The 23,914-nt window shown below is 33.8% G+C and overlaps 1 pseudogene across 1 annotated transcript in view; it reads right to left on the reverse strand.

Annotated features, from left to right (window-relative positions):
* The window catches only part of LOC149557494 (pentatricopeptide repeat-containing protein At2g13600-like), a 33,943-nt pseudogene extending 10,303 nt beyond the window's left edge, over positions 1 to 23,640 (reverse strand). Inside the window, exon 1 of the transcript XR_016364642.1 lies at positions 23,515 to 23,640. The product of XR_016364642.1 is annotated as a pentatricopeptide repeat-containing protein At2g13600-like (transcript). The remainder of the gene's footprint in view (positions 1 to 23,514) is intronic.
* Between the last annotated feature and the right edge of the window lie 274 nt (positions 23,641 to 23,914).

The raw sequence follows: 23,914 nt of genomic DNA on the forward strand, positions 1-23,914 counted from the left end.
ATCAAATGTATAATATTATGAAATAAAGTATGTGTTGGAGTTTTTTTTTATATTGATTTGAACTAAAATTGTTTAAATTTTCTATTATACAGTTTAGAAGGAAAGTAATTATATAATAATCATGCAATTTTATTTTTACAATGAGTTTGTTTAGGAAATTTATGAATGATAAGTAACATTTGTGAATATGAAGTTAGTGTACTTTTTAGGTACTAATATTTGTGGTTGTTTATCCTTTTTAATTAAAAGTGTTTATGTTTTGTTGGCATTTCAAATTAGTAAACATTAATGTATCATCAATGCATTTGTCATAGTAATCGGAATAGAATTTTACAAATATACTATTTTGACATGGCATTGTTCATTATTGTCTAATGTCAAGCCAAATATATTTATTGTAACTTGAGAACATTTTTATTACAATTAGATCTTTTAGTTTAGTATGAAAACACGTGCTAGGTTTAAAATGAATATTGAAACATTTTCAATGCATTTTTATGGAAATATAGGTTTGTAGAATTGCACCTAGGTACAAAATTATGTAATAAGTATAAATGTTAGTGAAATTTTGTATTGCATTGAATTGAATATATGTCAAATTAGACATTATGATATCAAAACTTTGTGAAAATGTGTATTATAATGGGATGTTGTAGACAATGTTTGAATAATGTAGGTATGAAAATTTGTTTTTCAAATATATAGAATCCCTCTTTTTTACATTTTGTGCAGCATCAAGGCTTTGGAGGAAAAATAAGAATTGTGAAGATGGGAAGAAAGAAGTGGTAGCATCTAGAAACTTGACAATATTAATAATTGTTAATCAATCATATATATGTATATATATATATATATATGTATATATGTATATACACACACATATATATATGTGTGTGTGTGTGTATATATACATATATAGATATATATGTATATATATACATATATATGTATATACATGTATACATATATACATGTATATATATGTATATATATATATATGATTGATTAACAATTATTAATATTGTATATAGTATATATATGTATATATATATGTATATGTATATATATATGTGTATATATATATATATATATATAATCTATTATATACTTATTTTTATTTTTAAAATAAGATATATTAATCTTATAAATTTGAGATGTGTACATGTTTCTATATTGTTTATTATCAATTAGAAGTTTTTTTTTTAATTTACATGTATAATGACATAATTTTAAGATTATTTACACTTCTTTATTAAAAAAATATTTATTATATTTCAAAAATTAATATAAATTATTTTTAATTTATGTCCTTGGTATTTTGAACTCAGAATTTGTTTCAAAATTGATTTCAAAATTTCATTTCTCTAAATGGCATAATACAAATAAACCCAGAAAAGCATCTCATCAAATGTACATGATAAAAAGAAATCATGACCTGAAGAGGCTAAATAAATGTTCATCAAGCCCAGACAGTTCAAAGTTTAATTTCTTATTTTCTTTCCTAGAATCAAGCAAGAGTTCACACAAAGAAACCTATAAAGTTGTTATTTGCCAATGACAGGAATACTTATGCTTTCATGTTAGTGCTAATATAACATTAACTTGACCAATCAAATCAAAGAATTTACAAGTTTATATGGAACTTACAATGTGTATATCTATTTTTATTTTTTTCCTTGTTTTATAAAAGACATTTTGTACTCATTCTATTGGTCCATACTATTTTTGGTAGGGAGAAAAATCAAATTTCCTTAATAAATATTCACATATTTTTCCAACAACAATGATGTCATGCATTAATGATAGCTTTATCTTTTTCACAATTGTGACAAATTAATTAGAGTTTCCAAAAAGTAATTATTTTATCTTCCACCTCACTGCCTAAGACATAAATGCATGTCTAATCAACAATAATAACTAAATCATTTTTCTTACCAAAGATTGTAAATATATCAATCTATTATTTTTAACATCTTGTGAGTTTAAATTTATTTAAAATTTTACTTAAAACCTAATTATCATATCATTTTAAAATACATTTATTTATTTTTTTCTTCACAATAATTTAAAATTGCTCACATATTCGCAAAACCATTACCCAAAGATGCTCATGAATATCTTAGAGGTAAACTAGGGATTATTCCCCTAATTAAAGCTACTTAAGAAGCTAAGGTGCATTGCATCACATGTGCTAAATAGAACATTCTACAGAGTGGTGCAATATATTTCTAATTTGGGATATGCCTAAGGTGGAATTATTTAGTACAACATAAAATATCAATCATTAAAAGATGACAAGTATCATCTAGACATGCAAAATTTACATAATTCAGATGTATGAAGAATTTGAAGCTGAGATAGCTACCTTTCTTTGGCATTATTTTCAAAGAGGGGGAGATTAACTGAAAGACATTAGTTGTAGGAGGGAGAGGGAGGGGGAGAGGGAGAGGGAGAGGGAGAGGGAGAGGGAGAGAGAGAGAGAGAGAGAGAGAGAGAGAGAGAGAGAGAGAGAGAGAGAGAGAGAGAGAGGGGAACTACTAAGAAGTTACTAGATTACTGAGAAAAGAAAGATGAACCTTTGAGGGAGAATATTATGAAAGAGAGAAAACTGACAAAGGGAGTTTGAAAGTTTCGAAGGATGAGAATTAGAATGAAACCAAAGATAGTGGTCACTCATGAAAGTCAAATCTTTTGGATTATATGGTAACTAAGTTATTATTCTGGCTATTTGAGATGTTTCCATCATTACCAAAGAGGGAGATGATTGAAAACTTACAATTGGAACAAAAAATAAATTCATTGATGTCAAATCTATTGAAGAGACATATTGCTAACTAATCTAAATGTCATATCTATTTGATTGATGAAGAGGATTTGAGAAATTTCTCATAACTATAGTACCTAGAGGAAAGGTTGAAGTTATGAAATGAAGTTACAATGGATATTTGATTAGATAGACTTTGATAAATAAAATTAATCATTTACATCAAGAGAGCTAAGCTAAATTGAGCAAAAGAGTTAAATACTAAGGAGTGTCGAGTAATGCTAGTGTCAAACAAGCCATAGTTAGTGCTAATAAAATCTAATGTTGATCAAGCATTAGCATTGACCAAGCAAGATAGTGATGCTAAGCCAGAAAGCTTAAACATCGACCAGGCATTTTAGTGATGATCAAGTGTCAGAATTTAGTGATTGTCGAGTGATAGTAAAAGATAAAATTCAAAGGAATCATGAGATCAAGCTGACTCAATTTATTTCTTGGGAGATGTAAAATATGTTAAAAATTTAAATGATGAGTTGGATCATTTAATTCAAGGTGATGATTACGTAAAGACCTAACAAAAGGATTCTAGAGAAGTTTCTAAAGGATGATCATGAAGATGTATAGATACATTGAATATGTTGGAAATATAAGAGGAGTAACTAAGAGGGGAGGAGTGAATAAGTTACCACAAAAATAAATCCCATAGCCCTTAGATGTCAAAACAAAACATAAACTCCATTGAAATTGTTGTCACTCCATCAACACATAGGAACTCAACAAATACTGAACATACAAAACTTAAGATGTTTAGTGTGATTAACCTTATTTAACTTAGTTGAATACACATAAAAGAACTAACATGAACACAAGTGACACCAATATTTAATGTGGAAATCCAATTTGGGAAAAACCACCAATTGCAACTAGTTACTATTATCACACTTATGAAGTGAGCTCTATTAGGAGCCAATCCTATTAAAGGTTACAAAACACACTATTAGGTGTGACCGTGTTAGAGGATTTAATCACCCTATTAGGAGTGGCCTTGTTAGAGGCCTTTAGACACTTCAATCTAGAAATGCCACCTTGTTAGAGGATTTACAAATAGTTGTTAAGCCAAGTTTGTTAGGATTTTTGGTACATTACTATAATGGTTAGAGAGTAACAATGATATGACCAAATTTTTGATGCAAACTTATCTTTGCTGACTTCATATCTCAATTCTGGCTTCAGTACTTGATCCTTCTTGATTTAATGTATCATTGCAGCTCCTCAAGGATATTTTGCTTATCCTTCCAATTTTCTTCTTCTAAACATCTTTTTATCTTCCATATGTTTTGACATACTTTCAATCCTCAACTTGACCTTATATTATATCATATGCATTGTCAAGTCAGCTTGAATACACCTTAGAATAATTAATATTCATTTCTTCAATCGACTAGAACCAACAAACAAATCCATTAAAATCAATATGCCAAAACAAGAAAATCCTTTGCTAGTCGAACCAGCTCGGTAAAAACTAACTCAAAAATGATTTTCTTGTGTTAACCAAGTGAACTTGGTTAATATTGCATCTTTGCAAACTTCCTTTGGTAACCGAGTGATCCTAGTTAGCACTAGTTCCATCCAACTTTCCTTTATTAACCAAGTGAGCTCGATTAACACTCAACTTCTATGAACTTCTCTTCAACACTTGAGTGAACTCGATAGACATTGTCATCTAAAGTTGGAAAACATTGGAATGCTTGACAAACATAGGAAACTATCTTCATTTCTCGAGTGAACTCAGCATACAATGACTAGCAAAGATATGACATTTTGTGTAATATCAAAGACAATATACAACTAATTAATTATTTTCAACAATCTCCCTCTTTGGCATTAATGGGAACATAAGCATGTCATAATACAATGAAATTTTAGTCAAAATAAAAGTAAGGAAAATATCCTTAGTTTTATTCTGGTTCTCGTCCATGAGAACTCCCTCTATTAGTGTGAACTCCCTCTGACTTCAGTTTCTCCCTCTATCAGCAAACTCTTACCCTATCTTCAACATCTTCTTTTGATAGAATACTCTCCCTCTTTGATATTAGACCAAGTTCTTCTTCACGTATTCAAACAAAATTTATGTGATATGACAACAAACTCTCCCTCTTTACCATCTTATGCCAAAGACAATATTCAATGAATTTTAATGTACCTAATGTATAGATTCATATGCAATCTTCCCTTTCATTACTGCATTAACTTGACTAATCTTCAACATGCTCTGGTTGATGCATCACTAAACTTCATTTTGTGTGCTTCTTATAGGGGAATAACCCCTAGCTTACCTCTTAGATGCAAAAATGCATCCTTAGGTAATGGCTTGGTGCATATGTCTATAATTTGTTCTTTCGTATTCACATATTCCAATCTCGTCTCTTTGTCTTGCACCAATTCTCTTTAAAAATGACATTTTATTGCAGTGTGCTTGGTCTTGGTATGCATCACAAGACTCTTTGATATATTAATTACATTTGTGTTATCACAGAATATAACCACTGGATCCTTGATTTCTACCTTTATACCTGCCAACAGTTGTTTGAACCAAACAACATTGGAACAATTAACTGTTACTGCAACATACTCTGTCTCTGCTGTAGATTAAGAAATAAAATTTTGCTTCTTACTTGTCCAAGACACTGGTCTCTTACCAAGAAAGAACACTCCACCATTGGTGCTCTTCCTATCATCAACACTTCCTTCCCAATTTGTATCAGTAAAGGCTTTCAAATATAAATTTCTTCCTTTCTTGTACCATAATCCATAATCTTTAGTGCCCTTCAGATACCTCATGACTCTCTTTATTTCCATCATATGATTTTATTTAGGATTAGCTTAAAATCTTGCCACCATACCAACTGCAAGAGAAATATCAAACCTAATATGTACTACATACTATATTTTTCCAATCATTGATTTGTATGTGGTCTGATCTACCTCCTTGGAATCATCATTTTTGGAAAGCTTATGTCCAGTAGACATAACCATTCCAAACTTCTTCAGTATCTCCTTGATATACTTAGATTGAGTAATGTAGATACCATCTTTCTTCTATTGAATCTACAAGCCAACGAAGAATTTGATTTCTCCAAACATTGACATTTCAAATTCCTTACTCATTTCCTCTAAAAAAGATTTGCACAAATCATCATTTCTGGTAAAAAATGTATCATCCACAAAGATTTCTACCCACACAATCTTCATGTTTGGTCCTTTTATGTATAGGTTGTTGTTACCATTTGTCCTCTGAAACCCAATCTTTATCAAAAAATTATGAAGTCTTTCATACCAAGCTCTGAAAGCTTTCTTGAGACTATGGAATGCTTTGTACAGTTTGCAAGCCATATCCTTTTTTCTTGGATCTACAAAACCTTCAGGTTGTTCTATGTAGACTTCCTCTTCTAGAATCCCATTCAAGAATGCAAATTCCATCTAATACATTTTAAATGATTTATGTGTAGAATAAGAAAGTAAGGTCCTAAGACCTTCTAATCTTGCAACAGGAGCAAAAGTTTCACCATAATCAATACCTTCCTCTTGAGAATAACCTTTTCATACTAACCTTTCTTTGTTTCTTGAAACTTCTCCATCTTCATTCATCTTATTTTTAAAAACCCACTTTGTGCCAATTACATTATTATCCTTGGGTCTAGGAACAAGAGTTCAGGTCTTATTTCTTTCGATCTGTTTTGTCTCTTCATTCATTGCTTCAATCCAACTTTCATTATCCAAAGCATCTTTAACTATTCTAGGTTCAAATTCAGTAAGAAAACATGTACCTTTCAATTTGTTCCTTGTCATTGTACCATCTGACTTGTCTCCAATAATCTTCTTAGGTGCATGGTTCCTTTTGACATATCTTGCTAATATAGGCACTTTGAATTTACAACTTGTTCCACTTGCCTCACCATGATCTTTTGCATCATGCTCAAGTCCCACTATTTGTGAGTCGAGTCCTTTAGACTCAGACTCGGGTTGCACTACTTGCAACTCAGTAGATTCTAACTATGATTTGGGTCCTTGAGACTGTGATTCAGGTTGAACTAGTTGAAACTTGGGTTCTTCTAGATATTTTGGGGACTCGGGAGGTGAAGTTTGCTAACTTCCAATTGGATTAGGCAATGTATCAGGTTCAATGTAAATAAACTTTTTGTAATCCTTAGGTTCTTTGCTACTCTCTTCTTCACTCTTTTCTACAAACTCATCAATCTTCACATGTGCACTCTCTATGATCTTATGAGTTGTTAGATTCAAACATTTTTATGCTTTACTTCTGCTAGAGTATCCTAGGAATATACCTTTATCACTTTTGACATCAAATTTACCTTTCCTAGTCTCCTTCAAGATATAACATTTTCTACCACATACTTTAACTCACATTAGGTTTGTAGCCATACCATAGTTCATAAGGAGTCTAATTTGAGTCTTTCTTCATATGTACATTGTTTAAGTTATGAACTATTGTATTGATTACTTCCTTCCAGTATTTGATTACAACATTTTTTCTATCATTAGGGTTCTTGTGTAGTCCATGATTGATTTTTTTCTTCTTTTTGCTATACCTTTTTTTTTGGTGTACCAAGGGTTGATATTTGTCTTGTGATTCCTTTCTCAATGCAAAATTTATTAAATTCATCAAAAATGAATTCACCTCCTCTATCTAATCTTAAACACTTCAGTTTCTTTCATATTTCTTTCTCAACTCTAGGCATATACCATTTAAACTTTTGAAAAGCTTCAGACTTATCCTTTAGGTACATAATAGTCATCGTTATAGAGTAATCATCAACAAAAAAAATAAAGTACTTATCTCCACTATAGCTTTCTGTGCCAATAGGTTGACAAAAGTCTGCAGGAACGAGCTCCAAGGCTTCTTCTAAATGATAGTTCTTTCTTAGGAAAGATGACAAAGTCTAGTTTCAAGAGTTATATATATAGCTAGTGATATTTTGGAATTGGTTCATCCTAATGTATGTGGACCCATTAGTGTTAAATGTTACTGCAAAGATCAATATTTCATTCTATTTATAGATGACTATTCTAGAATGATGACTATAATGTTTCTTAAAGCTAAAACTGATGTTTTTTAGTTATTCAAGTGGTATTTAGCCAGAGTTGAAAAAGAAATAGGGAAGAGTCTAAAGTGTTTGAGATCTTAAAAAGGTGGTGAATTCATCTCACATGAATTCAATACATTATGTAATGACAGAGGAATCAAAAGACAAATGTTAGCACCAAGGACCCCTCCTCAAAATGGAATAGTTGAAAGGAGAAATAGATCAATAATGGACTATAAAAGGACACTAATGATGGAGAAGAAAGTGTCATAGAAATATTAGAGAGCAGCAGTTAGTACTACTATTTATACCCTAAATAGAGTTTAATTCAAGAAAGGTACAAATGCTACACCTTTTGAACTATGGTATGGCTATGCTCTCAATGTTAAATATTTCAAAAAAATTGGTAATTATCTTACCAATTTGACAATTTTTTCATAGGCCCAAATCAGGTTTCTTCAAACTAGGAATACCTCTCACTCTTTTATTTTTAATTATCTTGATCTGGTTATCAAAGTTCACATGACACAACCTTTTATGGTAACCATCTTTCTTCTACTTGAGCAATGAAACATGAACTTTCACTAAGATCTAGGTAGAATAAGTTACCTTTTGTTTGATTACTAGACCCAACTAGATTTCCTTTTCTATCTAGCATCTTGGTCTTCCCATTCATGAATTCTACCTTGAATCCAATTTTATTCAAATTTGACACACTCAGTAGATTATGCTTTAGTCCTTCAACCCAATAAGTATTATCACATCTAAGTTCATTGTATAGTGAGATACAACCTTTTCCCTTTATGCAATATGGTTCATTGTTTCCAAATCTTACACTTCCACCATCATAGTGTTCCATATGTTCAAACTTTGTTTTATCACTAGTCATATGATGAGAACAACCATTATTAATAATCCTTGTATCATTTTTCCTAACATGAGAGATAAGTGCCATTTTATCTTTTTCATCATCAGAATAATCTTTTACAACAATATTAACCATTTGAGCATCATCACTACTATCTGAATCTTTAGCCATGAAACAAGACTTCTTACCTTTTTCTTTATAGCCCTTGTAGCTTTTGAAATCCTTCTTTCCTTTATACTTGTTTTTCTTCTTTTCATCTTTGCCTTCTCTATTTGGACACCTTGCAACAATGTAACCAACTTCTTCATGAGAAAAATAGATTAGAGGAATTTTACCTTTATACTTTCCCTTGCTTTTGGGATACCTTCTTGCAAGTAGGGATTCCATGTCTTCAAGATTACTTTCAATTTTTTTTCCTTTAGACTTTTAAGCTTTCTTCTTGAGTGACAACTTAGCTTGAAATGCATATTCAAGATTGCTAGAACTAGGAACATAATTATCATAGTTATCTAGCTCAAATATTGTCAATCTTCCCACTAGAACATCCAAGGTTATCTTATTATTTGGATCACATCTCATCTCTTGAATAGCTAACACTTTGATTGCATAGATAGGTAGAAGGGTTTTGAGTACCTTTCTTACAACTGTGACATCATTGATTTTCCCTCTAGAGGCTTTGGTTACACTTACACTAGCTTTTATTCTCTCAACATATTTTTGCAATGTTTTCATTATCACTCATCTTCATCTGATCAAACTAACTTCTCAAGATTTTTGCCTTGGATTTTCTCACATTATCATCACCTCCATAGATATCTTTCATTTTGGTCCACATCTCATGAGTAGTAGCACAACCTTTGACCTCATCAAGTTTAGCATAGTTTAGAGTGGATGCAATGTCAATCATCATAATGTTATGATTCTTCTTTTCAACAATCTCCTCCACAATCATAGTTCGAGTAGGAGATTTATATTGGGTATTCAAATATTTCATACCTAAATCAGTGATGGTAGCTAGATTTATCTTCATAAGTTCCTATCATGCCTCAAAGTTATCTTTGTTTAACTTGGGAATCTCTCTTCTGTAAGATATCTTGATCTTTAGCTTAGGTCCTTGAAACTTTACTGCAAGCACCAAAAGCGCTTTGATACCAATTTTTGGAAATATAAGAGGAATAACTAAGAGGAGAGGGATGAATCAGTTACCACAAAAATAAATTCTAGATCCCTTAGATATCAAAACAAAACATAAACTCTATTGAAACTGTTGTCACTTGGTTAACACATAGACACTTGACAAATACTAAACATGTAAAACTTAAGGATTTTAGTATGATTAACCTTATTTAACTTACTTGCATACACATAAAATAAATAGCATGAACACAAGTGACACCAAGATTTAATGTGGAAACTCAATTTGAGAAAAACCACCAATTGCTACTAGTTACTATTTTTCACTCTTTTGAAGTGAGCCCTGTTAGGAGCCAACCTTGTTAAAGGTTACAAAACACACTATTAGGTGTGACCCTATTAGAGGATTTAATCACCCTATTAGGAGTGGCCTTGTTAGAGGTCTTTAGACACTTCAATCTATAAATGTCACCTTGTTAGAGGATTTACAAATAGTTTTTAAGCCAACTCTATTAGGAGATTTGATACACTGCTACAATGGTTAGAGAGTAACAATGATATGACTAGATTTTTGATGCAAACTTATCTTTTCTAATTTTAGATATGAATTATGGCTTTAGTACTTGATCCTTCTTGATCAAATGTATCTTTGCAGCTCCTCAAGGATATTATACTTATCCTTCCAATTCACTTCTTCTAAGCATCTTCTTATCTTTCTCACACACTTTCAATCCTCAACTTGACCTTATACTTATATCATATGCATTGTCAAGTCAACTTGAATACACCTTAGAATGATTAATATTAATTTCTTAGGCCAGCTAGAACCAACAAACAAATCAATTAAACTCAATATGCCAAAATAAAAAAAATCCTTCATTAGCTGACCTAGCTCAGTAGACACTAACTCAAAAATGATTTTCCTTTTATTAAGTAAAATAGGTTTTAACGAGTGCTTGAAACCCAAGAGTTAGAAAAAGATACCAACATTAAGTATGGAACACAAAATAAACAACAGGCTATAGAAGGCCAAGAGAGCATGAAGCACAAAAAAATAGCTTCTAAAAGAGTAGGCTAGCCTTTCAAAGTAGAAACCAAAGGTAAAACTAAAAATCTAGGGGTCCCAATTAGGAAGTAGTATTCTTGACCAGCTCAGCAACCTTGAGCTCTAGTATTTCCATAGTCTCAGTCATATCACTGATTAGTTGAATTTCATTAGGAGAATCTTCCCTATCCCTCTTCTTGATGCTCGATCTAGTTTTGTTTCCAAGGCCCTCTTCTTGGGGGTAGACTTCCTCTTTTCTAACCCTGTTGTGCTCATTTCCCTTGTCATATTTGACCCCTATGCTAAACTCCATTATATTATGTAGCTGATTGATATTATCATTTAAAGTTTTGATAATTTGGAAGCTCTAGCTAGCATTTTTGTGGGGAGAGTTCTCCATTCTGTCCATCATTTTTTCCACCTCGATAACCCTATTATCTAGATTGTTGATTTTATCATTCTCAACATCCCCCCCATCCTTTCAAACCCTTGCAACCTATTTTTAGTCTCCTCAATCTCGTGAAAAATCCACTTGATTGACCAAAAGATGTCCATCATGCTATTCCTGGAATTATTGAGGAGACTCATCTCCACTTCCCTAACATTGTCACCAAGAATCACCATCACTAGATCAATGAGCTCATCCATATGAATTTTTCCATCATTATAATGCCCATTTTAGTTATCCTAGTCTCAAAGTTTCTCCAAACCTCTTTTCTACCCTTGGAGCAGATAATACATGTTGTTTTATCCATGCCATATTCCTTATTTTTCTCTTCTTGGATGTAAAGGGAGAGATCCTACCCTTTACTAGAATCTTGACCAGCATCTATGTCATTTCTTGTTCTATTGTTGGTTGGGCTATCCACCTTCCTACAAATTGGGATATTGCTTGTAACCTCCTTTTTGACATTGATATCCTCCTTCATGTCCATTCCCTTATCCTCCCCATTGTGGTCATCTACAAAATTAACATTAGTTTTAATATTTTTACCTATCGAGCCTTTCCCAACCTTGATGATATTCTTCTTAGGTTCACTTTTTTGGAGTTCTTTTTGGGTAAGGAACTGTATGCATGAAAACCTAACCTGTCTGGAGCACACATTAATAATAAAACATTAGTAGCATGTGCATAAAACCATATTGAAAGCAAGAAAATTACTAACTAATATTGTGTTTTAATAATAATGCAACTGAGAAGAAATTGTCCGCACACAACCTCAAAGAAACTCAACAAGGGTGCCTATAAAAGGCCTTGTTGTTGTGCTTAAGTATGAGGGATGTAGATGTGCTCTCCCAAGTACAACTATGAATCCCAATGATATGAAAGATGCAATAATGAATCATGTAACTAAGCTCAATGATGAAGAATGCTTCAAGAGATGGCTATGGAAGCAACCATTCTTGAGAGCACTCAATGGATAATGGAAGTGGATTTATAAAAAAAATCTAAGAGTGCAATACTATCATGAATAAGAAAAGAAATGCAAGAATAAAACAACTACCAAAGGGTTAGTAGCAATATGCAAACTTCTAAGAAAGCTCTAGCTCTAAACTAGCATGATAACAATGCAAATGAGGGAGATGTAAAATTCTTGAGATAAGGGCTCTTTTTATAGGTTTGAGAGAGGCCTTGGAGAGGTAGCATTTATGTGGCATCCACATAGAGGCCACAAGGGAGACACATGGGCTAAAGAAAAAGCCATGTAAAATTCAAAAAAAGACATGAGAGTGATGGGTGTAGACTAGGTTTTAGGATGGGATTAGGATTAAATTAAATAGGATTTTAACTTAATCATAGGATTAGAAAATTTAATAGAGTGGAGGGAATTAAATAAAGTATAATTTATTTAAAAGGGGATCTATGGATCACTATGCATTAAGTGAATTAATACATTAGAAGGGAAGTATTTAAATTAAATTTAAATAAATTAGGGAAAAGAACCTATTTAATTAAATAAGTAGAAGAATATGACAAATATAATTCATTAATAAATAATCAATAATAGTGTCAAAGAAAATATTAAATCAATTAATATAGTGTTTACAATTTTAAGTGTCTACATTTTGCCCCTCTTTGATGTGATGTCAAGATGACATTATATCAAAGAAAAGAAAATATAGGTTACCCCAGAGAGGATAGGAGTCTTAGGAGTTGTGTCATAGCAACAAAAAGGGAGGAGGGTGCCCCCTCAAGGAAATGGGGTGAAAAAGGAATATATTTTGCCCCATTTTCTCAAAAATGGACATAGGAAGAAAAAGGGAAGAAAAAAAAGGTTTAAAAGAAGGCCTTTCATGACTTGTTGGTAAGACCGAAATGAAGCGAGGTGAATTGGATAATGATTAATCTAAATGCATTTTACCTACATGAATGCATGAGATAACATTGTGTTCATATGGGAGAGTACACCCTAGTTTGATATTGCAAGAGGAGTTATCCATTAAAGATTATAGTAGCATAGATGACAAGATTCCTTTGTGTGGACTAGACTCAAATGCAATAGAGACTTTAGGAACATAGGTGTAGGTTTCATAGTGGAGAGGTCTAGGTAGATCCAAACTCTTTTCAAGGATCTTGGTGAAAAGTGTGCTAACTTGTTGCTCCCAGTGAGCAATACATAACCATAACTCAAAAATAGATAGAGATGTACTAAAGAATCACGAAAATAGATCATGTCACAAAATGACCCATGTAATCAAGTTAAGCCATTCAAATGATACTAAGACATTGAAGGTCAAGACACACTTGGAGAGACTATCACTGATACACAAAGACAAAATCAACAAAATAATTTATGGCCAAGTAGTCATTCAAGGCCATAGTTATTGCCATGAACTTTATTTTGATAGTGAAATTTGTTAAGCCTGTGTAGGAAGGATGCATCTTGCAAGGCAAAAATTGATTGTTTCATTGAATTGTATTGAAATGTTTGTGATTTTTTGTTGGCAATCATGTGAAAGGAACAAGGATCTCAAATCATTGGTCTCAGTGTGAATTTGTGTAAGATTGTTTTCAATCACTATTTTGATAAGCTTGGTTTGATGGTGTGAAGCTTAGTTTCATGAGATAAATAGAAGAATTTGGATAAGATATGATAAGATAATGGATGAATTGGAATGGAATGGAAGGGGAATGCAAGAGAGCAAGTGATAAATGTTCTCTAGAGGAAAGTTTGTTTAATGGAAGACTAGAAATTTGATGAATGAAGGAAATGATTATGGAATTGATTTGAATGAAATGATTAGAAGAAGGGAATATGATTAGATTAGAGGAGAAATAAATTGATTGAATTGATGAAAATGACTAGATTGGGACCACTAACGAGGGAGATCCAAGGAATGGCAAATGGATGAAAAGGGTGGGGATATCTGAATGGAGAAATAATAAGGGGGACCAAAGGATCAAGTATAGGGCAATGGGGAGCCAAGGAACATGTTTCAAAGGAATTAAAATGCCCCATACCAAGGATATGAAAATGGAAGGAAATATGGTGGGAAAGGATGCATGGAAATGGAAAGATGGTGTGAAGGTTACTGTATGGAGGAAGTGAAGGCATGTATATTTGAAAAGCACATATGAACATTGTGTTTTTGTGCCTCTAGTATTGATCATGAGCATAGGCTTGAAAGTGGAATGAATAAGGGATATGGGAGGGAGGGTATGAAATACAGATAATGATATGAAGAGTATGGATGAAATGTGGGACATGAAATTGAGGAAATGGATGGGATAACCAAGATCAAGGACATATGAAAGGGGGATGGAAGTATGTAGGTGTATGGATGGAGCATAGCGGAAAGGAAAAGGCCAAGGACTATGGGATGCAAGATATTGATAGGATGTCAAGATCAAATATGTGAACAAATGGTGGGAGTATGTAGGATAGTGTGTGGATAATGTGTAAGGGATATGTTGAGTGAGCATGGATGGATGGAAGGAAAATGATAGTCAAGATCAAAGATGGAAAAGGATGATGAATGATAGTTGGAAATATGGAAGATATATAAGATAGTGTGGGATGGATGGATCTTGCCTCCAATGTAGAGTGCGAGTAGAAGGATTAGTTAATGGCTGGACAATTGGAATTGGAAGATAATGAATAAATGATAGGAAAACAAATGGAGGACTCAATTATCTAAATACATAGATGGTATCCCTTTTTATTCTCTTTCTTTGTTATTTTTAAGGAATTTTTACTATTTTCTCATAGATGTGTGTAGGATAGTGAAAACAAGGGTGGAATGGGTTGGGAAATGGAGGTCATGGACTTTTGAAAAGGTTTGGATGAAGGGGGTGGAATGGTTGATGGATTCTAGGTTGGAAGACTTGTGAATGAGTGGATGAAGGTAGTGGAAAGATCGCCATTGACACACACCTTGAAGGGTGATGGAAAGGTGGAAACTTTGGGATTTAAGGACCCAAAATTGATGAAGGAGATGGTGGATTTAGGATGGTGGATTTGGGTACATAAGGACCAAAATGGATTTGGAAAATGGAAGCTTTGAGGATTTATGAATGAGGGAAGCCTTTATATTATAAAAATTGGATGCCATTTTGAAGTTTTCTTTGAGATTCATTGCTTCATTAAGTAGCTTTGGAATCCACATGATTTTTGCATCTTTTATTTTGAGCCTTTGTGGCCTTTTGATTTTTTCTTTCCTTTGGATCACATTTTTCTTTTCTTGAACATGTCGTTTAGAGTGGACATGTTGATCCTTGGATTTTTGCAGATCTTTGGCTTTATTCACTTTATCTTTGGCATCCAATTGGCTTCTATTGGCCATGGTATGGGTGCATGAGGATAAAAGGTATGGAGAGCTTATGGATGAAATTATAGTGGGTGAAAATTGGAAGGAATTCAAGGATGTGTTCCTTTGTTGATCTTGATTAGGAGCATGAGGTGATGAAGTACATGGATATGGTGGATGGATTTATGTAAGGGCCTAAAATGGATAGAAGGGATGAAGGGTTTGGTTTTGGAACATAAGGATTCAAAAGGGATGGAAGTGAGAAAGGAACATGAATATGGATATAAGGGCCCAAAATGGACTTGGAATATGGGTGATGGGAATATTTAGGTTTGGAAGGAATGGAACGTGTACCAACATCTTGAGATAATATTTATTCAATGGGATACTTATCATTTTCAATACAAGATGTGAGTCCATATCTAGGGGGTTCATGAATGGGTTAGATAGGTGTGATAGGGTCATGTGGAGGATTAGGATCATGAGGGGAATTATAAGGGATAATAGGATCATGAAATGGATTTAGATCATTAAATAAAAATGAAAGGGGTACTTTGATCTTGACTTAAAAGAGGATCATGTAGTGGGATGGAAGGAATTATAGAATCATTTAGTGGGATAAGATCATATAATGGAGTGGATGAAATGGAATTATGAGATGGAACATTTTGATCTTGACATGGAGGAAATGTATTGGATGAAGTGGAAGGAACCTCTTCATGAAGTGAAGGATCTATGGATGCTAACTCTTCAGACAAAATGGAATTAGTAATGTGTGCGGTACATGGACTGTCTTGATCTTGATTAGGAATGGGATCATGAGATGGACTAAGAGGGATACATGGATCTTGAAGGATAAGAGAATGATGGGAGGGGGAAATGCTCAGATCTAGAGGAGAAAAGGAATCCATAATGGCATGCTTTGGAGGAAGGTCTTGAGATGGATTTTGGTGTATGTCTTTGGGTGATTGAATCACGTTATCTTTATTTTTGGATTTAGACAAGGTTTATAATGAGATAAACCTATTACAAGGTGCAAATGATGTTGATTTTGGAGGATTAGGATTGTGTGGAGGTTGAGGCATGGATAGGGGATTGGGATGATGGTTTTGGACATTGAGCTCAAAGTATGGGGAATTACATGGAGGATTTGGGTTGGATGGGACATGAGGACTATTGTCTTTGAAACATGGGGGAAGAGGACATATGTCATCAAAGGTAGATTTTTTCTTTTCATTTTATAGGCTCAAGATAGAATTCTTGAGTTACTCAGTTTCTTTGGCAATAACATTTTTGTTTGAGGAATTATTTGGGCTATGACTAGAATGATGTGTGGTTGAAGGATAATGAGGAAGATTTCCATTGTCAAAGGTAGAAAAATAAGGAATGTGAGATGGATTAGGATTGGACATACAATTTTGAGGATTGATTTGATGTGGGGTTTGTGCTAGAGGTGTGAATCCATATTGCTTTTTTGACTTGATATTGATTAGATATGTTTTGATTTGATTTGATATTGGATGAACGTTTGAGATAACCTTGATGAGATTTGGGTCATTCAAGATAACTAGGATTATGATGGTGTTCCTAAGTTCAAAGTAGAGGATTTTATGAAAATTGAATTAGAAAAATATTTCGATAGATGAAGGAAGATTGATTGATTTGTGATGAAGATGTAAATGGATTGAATTAGGAATTGATTAGAAAGAAATGAATTTGACAAGGGATTGGATTAAGAATCATGAGGATGAATCATTGAATGAGGGAATTGGATCTTGATGTGGATTATGAACCATGATTAGGATGATAATTAGGGATTTGATTAAATGATTAAGAAAATAAGGAAATGGTTAAGAGGATTAAGATTGATTAAGATTGATTAAGATTTTGAGTAATGATTTGAATGATTAAGACAAGAGATGGATGATAGTGATGAATTTGATGGATAGAAGAAGTGATTTTGATTGATGTGGACAACTTGACTAAGAGGACTTAAAAAAAGACTTGTTTTTGTTGCTTTTGAACTTTTTTTGACTTTTAAAAAAAAAAATTTGAACAAAGATGACAAAAAACATAGATGACAGCATAAAATGAAGTATAATTGCAAAAAATTGGTATAGCTCTGATACCATGTAAGAATTTTCCTTAGGGAAAGATTCACCCAAGATCGTAGAACTCAAACACAAGCACGACTGTAGACCAAAAGAGTATGATCAATCTATCATATCATGTCTTGATACATCACTATGTTCAGATGAATGTACACACTAGGAGTGCCTATATATAAAGGCCTCTTAGGAAGCACCTATACTGTCTCTAGAAAGAGCCAAGAGATAAGATAAGCATGACAACTAACAACACATCTTATCCATCATTCTAGATGATAGGATAAGGATGATGAGGTGCATCTCAAGTGGAGATGTTTTAGACACCATGTGCTTAATTAGTGTGCTAACTCATGTGTCATAGACATCATGTGCATAAAAGAGGTGTGAACTCCAGTGTTGTCAACATGACAACTCACAAGAGTACACATGCTCCTAGGTGACTAATAAATAAATATTAAAATAATGTATTAACATAAGTAAACTTAAGTAAGTGTAAATAGAAAATAATTATTTACACCAACACCCCCCCCCCCCCCTTAAGTGCAACTTAGGGGAATGTACTTAAGTTCACAAGAACTAGGATGAAATGCATAATGGGTCCTGGCTACTAGGCCATGTTAGGTACCCATGTACATAATGAAAATGCAATCTCTCATAAAGCTGAGAAAGACAAAAAACCTCATGGGAAAAATCCTCCTCCAAAAAGAGAGATGAAAAGGGATGCATGGATGGATGGATTAATCAAGACCCCCCATTATGACATACATCAAGTATATACAAAAGAGAAATGGAAGAAGGAAAAAACCCCCTAAGAGGAAAAAGTCCCCCCTATAAAAGAGAAGAAGAAGGAGACAAGGTAGTCACCCCCCACCCAAAAAAGTAAGGTGTCGATTAGTAAAAATGCTCCAATGTAGAAGTTGATCCATGACCGTTGAATAATGTTCCTCCCCTTTGGAAGAAACAATGGCAGTGGTACTAGTGAGATGCTTCCCCTAAGTGTGGAAAGAATCTCGATGATAAAAGGTGTCTTTGAAACTTTTTCAATTGTCCCTATGTCAATACTAATGGTGGCTCCTTCGAAAATAACTAAGAAGAAGTGAAAATCTAGCAAGGATTGATGTAGAATATCTTTCAAAGAACCATCTATCTCCTCAAATGATAGAGAGACCTCCTACACTTGTTGTACATAAGAATCCAAAATCACTTTATCTTGTAAAGACTGATCATGTAGAGAATGGACATGAGGGTCAGAGTGGACCCTCACAATAGCTATAGAAGGATCGTCCTCATCAAAGAGAAGTGGTATATCATCAAAGAGGTCTCCCAAGTCTGCTATGTGTGATTTCATGAACAAACCTAAATAGTCAATCGAGAAGTCATCACCTGAGGCTGGAACTAGAAGACAAAATGTACCCTGTTGTGCTGAAGTACATGAATCGATCACTATGGAAATAGATGAAGAATTTTCCTCAAAGAGAAGATGAATATCATCCAAGATGTATCCCACATCTTCAATGTGAGAGTCCATGAATAGGCCTACAATGTTAGGAAGGAAGTCATCACATGAAGGTAAAGTAGGAAGGCATAAAGGATCTTGCTGCACTGAATTTAAAGCATCTATGGCTAAAACTAGATTAGTAGGAGCACAAAAAGCATCTAGAGGTGTGATCTTATCTGGAGTTGAAGAAACCATAGCTAGAGTGACTAGATGTAGAATATCCTCTAGAGATGGAGGAACACACGGATCTCCATATGCTTCCCAAATAGACATCCAAATATCATAAGGAAAACCTTCCATTCTAAGAGAAGCAAAAGATTCCTTACTCATACTATTATACAGAAAGTGACAAAGGTGCACTAGATGTGTCCAATTAAAATGTGGTGGCAATGAATAAAGATAAGGAAAATAATGCAAATCTGAAAAAAAATAGCAGAGATGCAAATGAAAAAAATGCAAATCTAAAAATTAAATGTACAGATCTAAAATGATCATAATAATTTTGCAAATTGGTCCTTTAGGTGTTGGTTTCCAAAAAAAAATTGTCTCACAATTTACTTTGGCCTAGTGTAGGCAACTTTATAATTGACTTTCACCGAATCAATATTTTGGATGCAATGGCGAGGTCTATTCTGGCTCTAGATGCTCCCAATTTATGTGGTACTTTGGATTTGAGTCGAGGTGTTGAAGCAACAATGGTCTCAAACAACTATGTGAAGAGAAATTCTCCAAGAGATCTGGTACCATGTAAGAATTTGGTATAGCTTTGATACCATGTAAGAATTTTCCTTAGGGCAAGATTCACCAAAGATTGTAGAACTCGAACACAAGCACAATTTTAGATCAAAAGAGTATGATCAATATATCATAGCATGTCCTAATACATCACTATGTTCAGATGAATGTACACACTAGGAGTGCCTATATATAAAGGCCTCTTAGGAAACACCTAGAATGTCTCTAGAAAATTCTAGAAGCTAAGATAAGCATGACAACTAAGCACACATCTTATCCATCATTCTAGATGATGGGATAAGGATGATGAGTTGAATCTCACGTGGAGATTTTGTAGACACCATGTGCTTAATTAGTGTTCTAAATCCTATGTTGTCAACAGGACAACTCACAAGAGTATGCATACTCCTAGGTGACTAATAAATAAATATTAAAATAATGCACTAACCTAAGTAAACTTAAGTAAGTGTAAATAGTAAATAATTATTTACACCAATAATAATATACCTGATACTTACACTTTTAGATTGTAGATGATAAAATATAGATCAAAGACACCAAACTATGCATACAACAGAACGTCAAATCTCAGAGATGAAAGTTAACAAATATTATATATTTTTTGCCGCCCACAATGCAGACAATAGAACAGGTTAAATAGCACAGATGACAATATAAAATATGAAGACGATAGAATGGAACAGAGATGATGGAGCAGAACGGAGACAACAAAAGAGCTATGATTTGTGATGACATGAAGAAATAGAAGTTTTATTAGCCCTTTTTGTGAACATTTGTCTATAACATACTGAACTTTATCATCCTTTAGTATAAATGTTTTGAACTTTTGATGTATAAAGTATGGACATAGGGCATAAAATGATAATCAAAATTATATTTAAAAAGGGGTTCATTTTGTGGTAAAAATATTTCTTCATGAATGTTTGATATGGGTAGATCTTCCTATAGCTGAAGAGATTGCAAAAACTGTTAGTTGAATAATTAATGCCTTTTCTTTATAAACTAAGAAATGAAAATAAAAGTTTGCGGGAAGTCTTGTGTGTATTAAATGTTGATCACAGGATACAATCTGAGTAGGAGTTAAACAAACTATGAAGGACTAGTGCTAAGGCATTAATGAAAATTAAGGAGAAGCGTTATGACATCGTTGCAGCTAGAAGACTTGGTGGCAAAGTTAGAGGGGACTTGTTTTAATGAATACCAAGCAGGACTTGATAAAGCGGCTGAGCAAGGAAGTAAGCATCAAAGCAATCAGTTAAACATGCAAAGCACGATACCTAGATTCTTGGAAAGCTATTTGAAGACAGATAAATGAGCAAATCTAGCATTTGCTATGATCTCTATATTTGTGGGAAATTTAAGGGAGAATTAATGTCTTTCCAATTGCATGTTTGCAGTCTTAAAGTTGTAACTGACTTTCCTTCATGAGGAAGTCATAGTTTTAGGAGTCTGTTGTTCTTCCCTATAAATAAGACCTCATCTATATCTATGAGGTTAAGTAGTGAATAGACAGATAGAGTTGATAGACATTTTATTATTTTTCCTAATTTATTGTAATACTGCACATTTGATGAATACATGCCTTTGTTGAGTTTCTACACTTTTATCTGATTTTGTCTTTCCTTCATTCTTTTGTGGAGGCCCATGCAGAAGGTGGAGTTTTACTTTAGTAAGTAGGAGTTAGACTCAGTTTTCTAAGTTACAGTTAGAACTGTTGTTCCTACAGCCACTAGAAATAGAACCAGTCACTGTTCCTGCAGTAGTAGGTGCATAGATGAATGGCTAAATAATTAGAATTTCCTTCCAAGTATTTGATAGTCATCTTTCCTTTGGATAAAATAGATTTCCTCAATGGTTATTGCATTCAAAGTAGTAGTGACTTTTAGTGAAAACTAGACCATATACTTTGCAGACCTCATCTCAAGTTCATGCTCTCGGATTGACATTTAATGAAAATCAACATAGTACTTTGGGGGTAAGGGATGTCCAATCCTACAACTAAAAGGGTGTTATAATGATTAGACATATTTTTTGTGCCGTTTTCGGGGATGGTGTCAGTCTATTATTTACTATTGAGTCATTTAGTTTCATTTTTAGCATTCTTGCATGCATAGAAGAAGAGATCACCTTGGAAGATTTCTTCCCAACTTCAATCAAGAAGATCCTTTTTATCCTGACTCTGAAGAAAGAGAAGAGAGAGAAGAAGAATTGTTTGAGAATGTATTTGCAGAAGTACCAGAACAAGTACAATCACCAACCACATTTGAAGAATCTTTTCATTTAAATAATCTTTTTGCTGAGCCAGAATATCAAGATAATCCATTAGCTCTAGTCATTTATCAGCCACCACTAGGACATCTACAAATGGCAGCAGCTCAACCTACCTTTCCCTTTCCAATTCCTCCTCAACAGGGTAATCAAATTTTGAAAAATATACCCTCAGTTGCCTTGCCTAAATTCTATGGCCTTATTACTGAAGATCTAGAAACTTTTCTCTTTGAGTTCGACATCCTTTTTTGAAGTTATGACTACACAACTAATGCCCATAAGCTGAAATTATTTCCATCAACTCTCAAAGAAGCCGCTTTGAGATGGTTCATGAGTTTAGGTTCCAATGCTATGATAGATTGGCCAACTATGAGTAATCTATTCCTTAATAAATATAAGGAATATTGCAGAGGCCATGATTTGAAAGGAGATGACATTTTTAAAATGACACAAAAGGAGGATGAGACTTTGGAGGACTATGTTGCCCAATTCATGTTTAACCTACAGTGCAACCCATAACATCAGCTAAATGAGGAGTCTCAAAAGCATCTCTTTCTGAAAGGAGTACATGACAGGAGTATGGAAGCTTTAGACTTAATGGCTGGAGGTGACATTACACAGAAGACGTGGGCTGAAATCTAGAATATTTGTTTAAACTATTCCAGAGCAACAACAAAAAAAGGATGAGGTTTGAGGGATTTACTCCAAAAGACTCCTGGGACAGGAGTATCTAAGACATAATTGTCAAACCTTTTGTCAGATTTCAAGCAAGACATCATTAATGATGTTGCTACACAATTGGATACCATGCAAGCACGCAGGAAGAAGGAAGATGCTGATAGTATGTTGGCAGAATATTGCCCCCATTGCAGAGAAAAGAAATGCAACTGCTGATGTAAGCCTATTGCTAGCATGGAATCACAGCATATGCCTACTAAGTTCAAGGCAATTGATGAAGACGGGGAAGTCTTTTATGTTGCTCAACGAAGGCCATGGGCTCCAAGATCAGGTATTCCTCAAGACCCACTCCATAATTACGGTAGTAATAGTCAATGGCAACAACAGCATGGTAATTAAAATCATTGGTAGCAACCTTACCAAGGTTGGTAGCAACCTAACCAAGGGTGGCCGCAGACTAACCAAGGGTGGCAGCAACCTAACAAAGGTTGGCTGTAGACCAACCAAGGGTGGCAGCAACCTAACCAAGGTTGGCATCAACCTCAGCAGAGTTGGCAACAAACCCAGAATTGGCAGCAGCATTAGCAGTAGCCGGCTTTGACTCAACCTCCTCAATAGCAAGCCTTAATGCCTCTTGTAGCCAATACAACCCTTCCAAAATAGCCATAGTTACCTACACAACCTGCACCTAACCCCAATAGTGCAAAACCTTCAGCCCAGCAACAAAGTTATTCCAGCACCCTGAATGATATCCATCTAAGATCTAGAATAATGCTTACCTCACCTCAGCAGCCCATTAAAATAGAAATAGATGATACAAATGTTGAGTCGGTTCAAGAACCTGCCACCAATGTTTCTTCTGCAGCCAAAAAACCACCATTTCCTAGTAGGTTAACAGAGCAAATATTGCCAAGTGAAAATCAAGCTGCACTAGGTTTGCT

Source organism: Cupressus sempervirens, chromosome 5, assembly GCF_028749045.1.
Source record: "Cupressus sempervirens isolate cs-2001-9-10 chromosome 5, ASM2874904v1, whole genome shotgun sequence".
Lineage (NCBI taxonomy): Eukaryota > Viridiplantae > Streptophyta > Pinopsida > Cupressales > Cupressaceae > Cupressus > Cupressus sempervirens.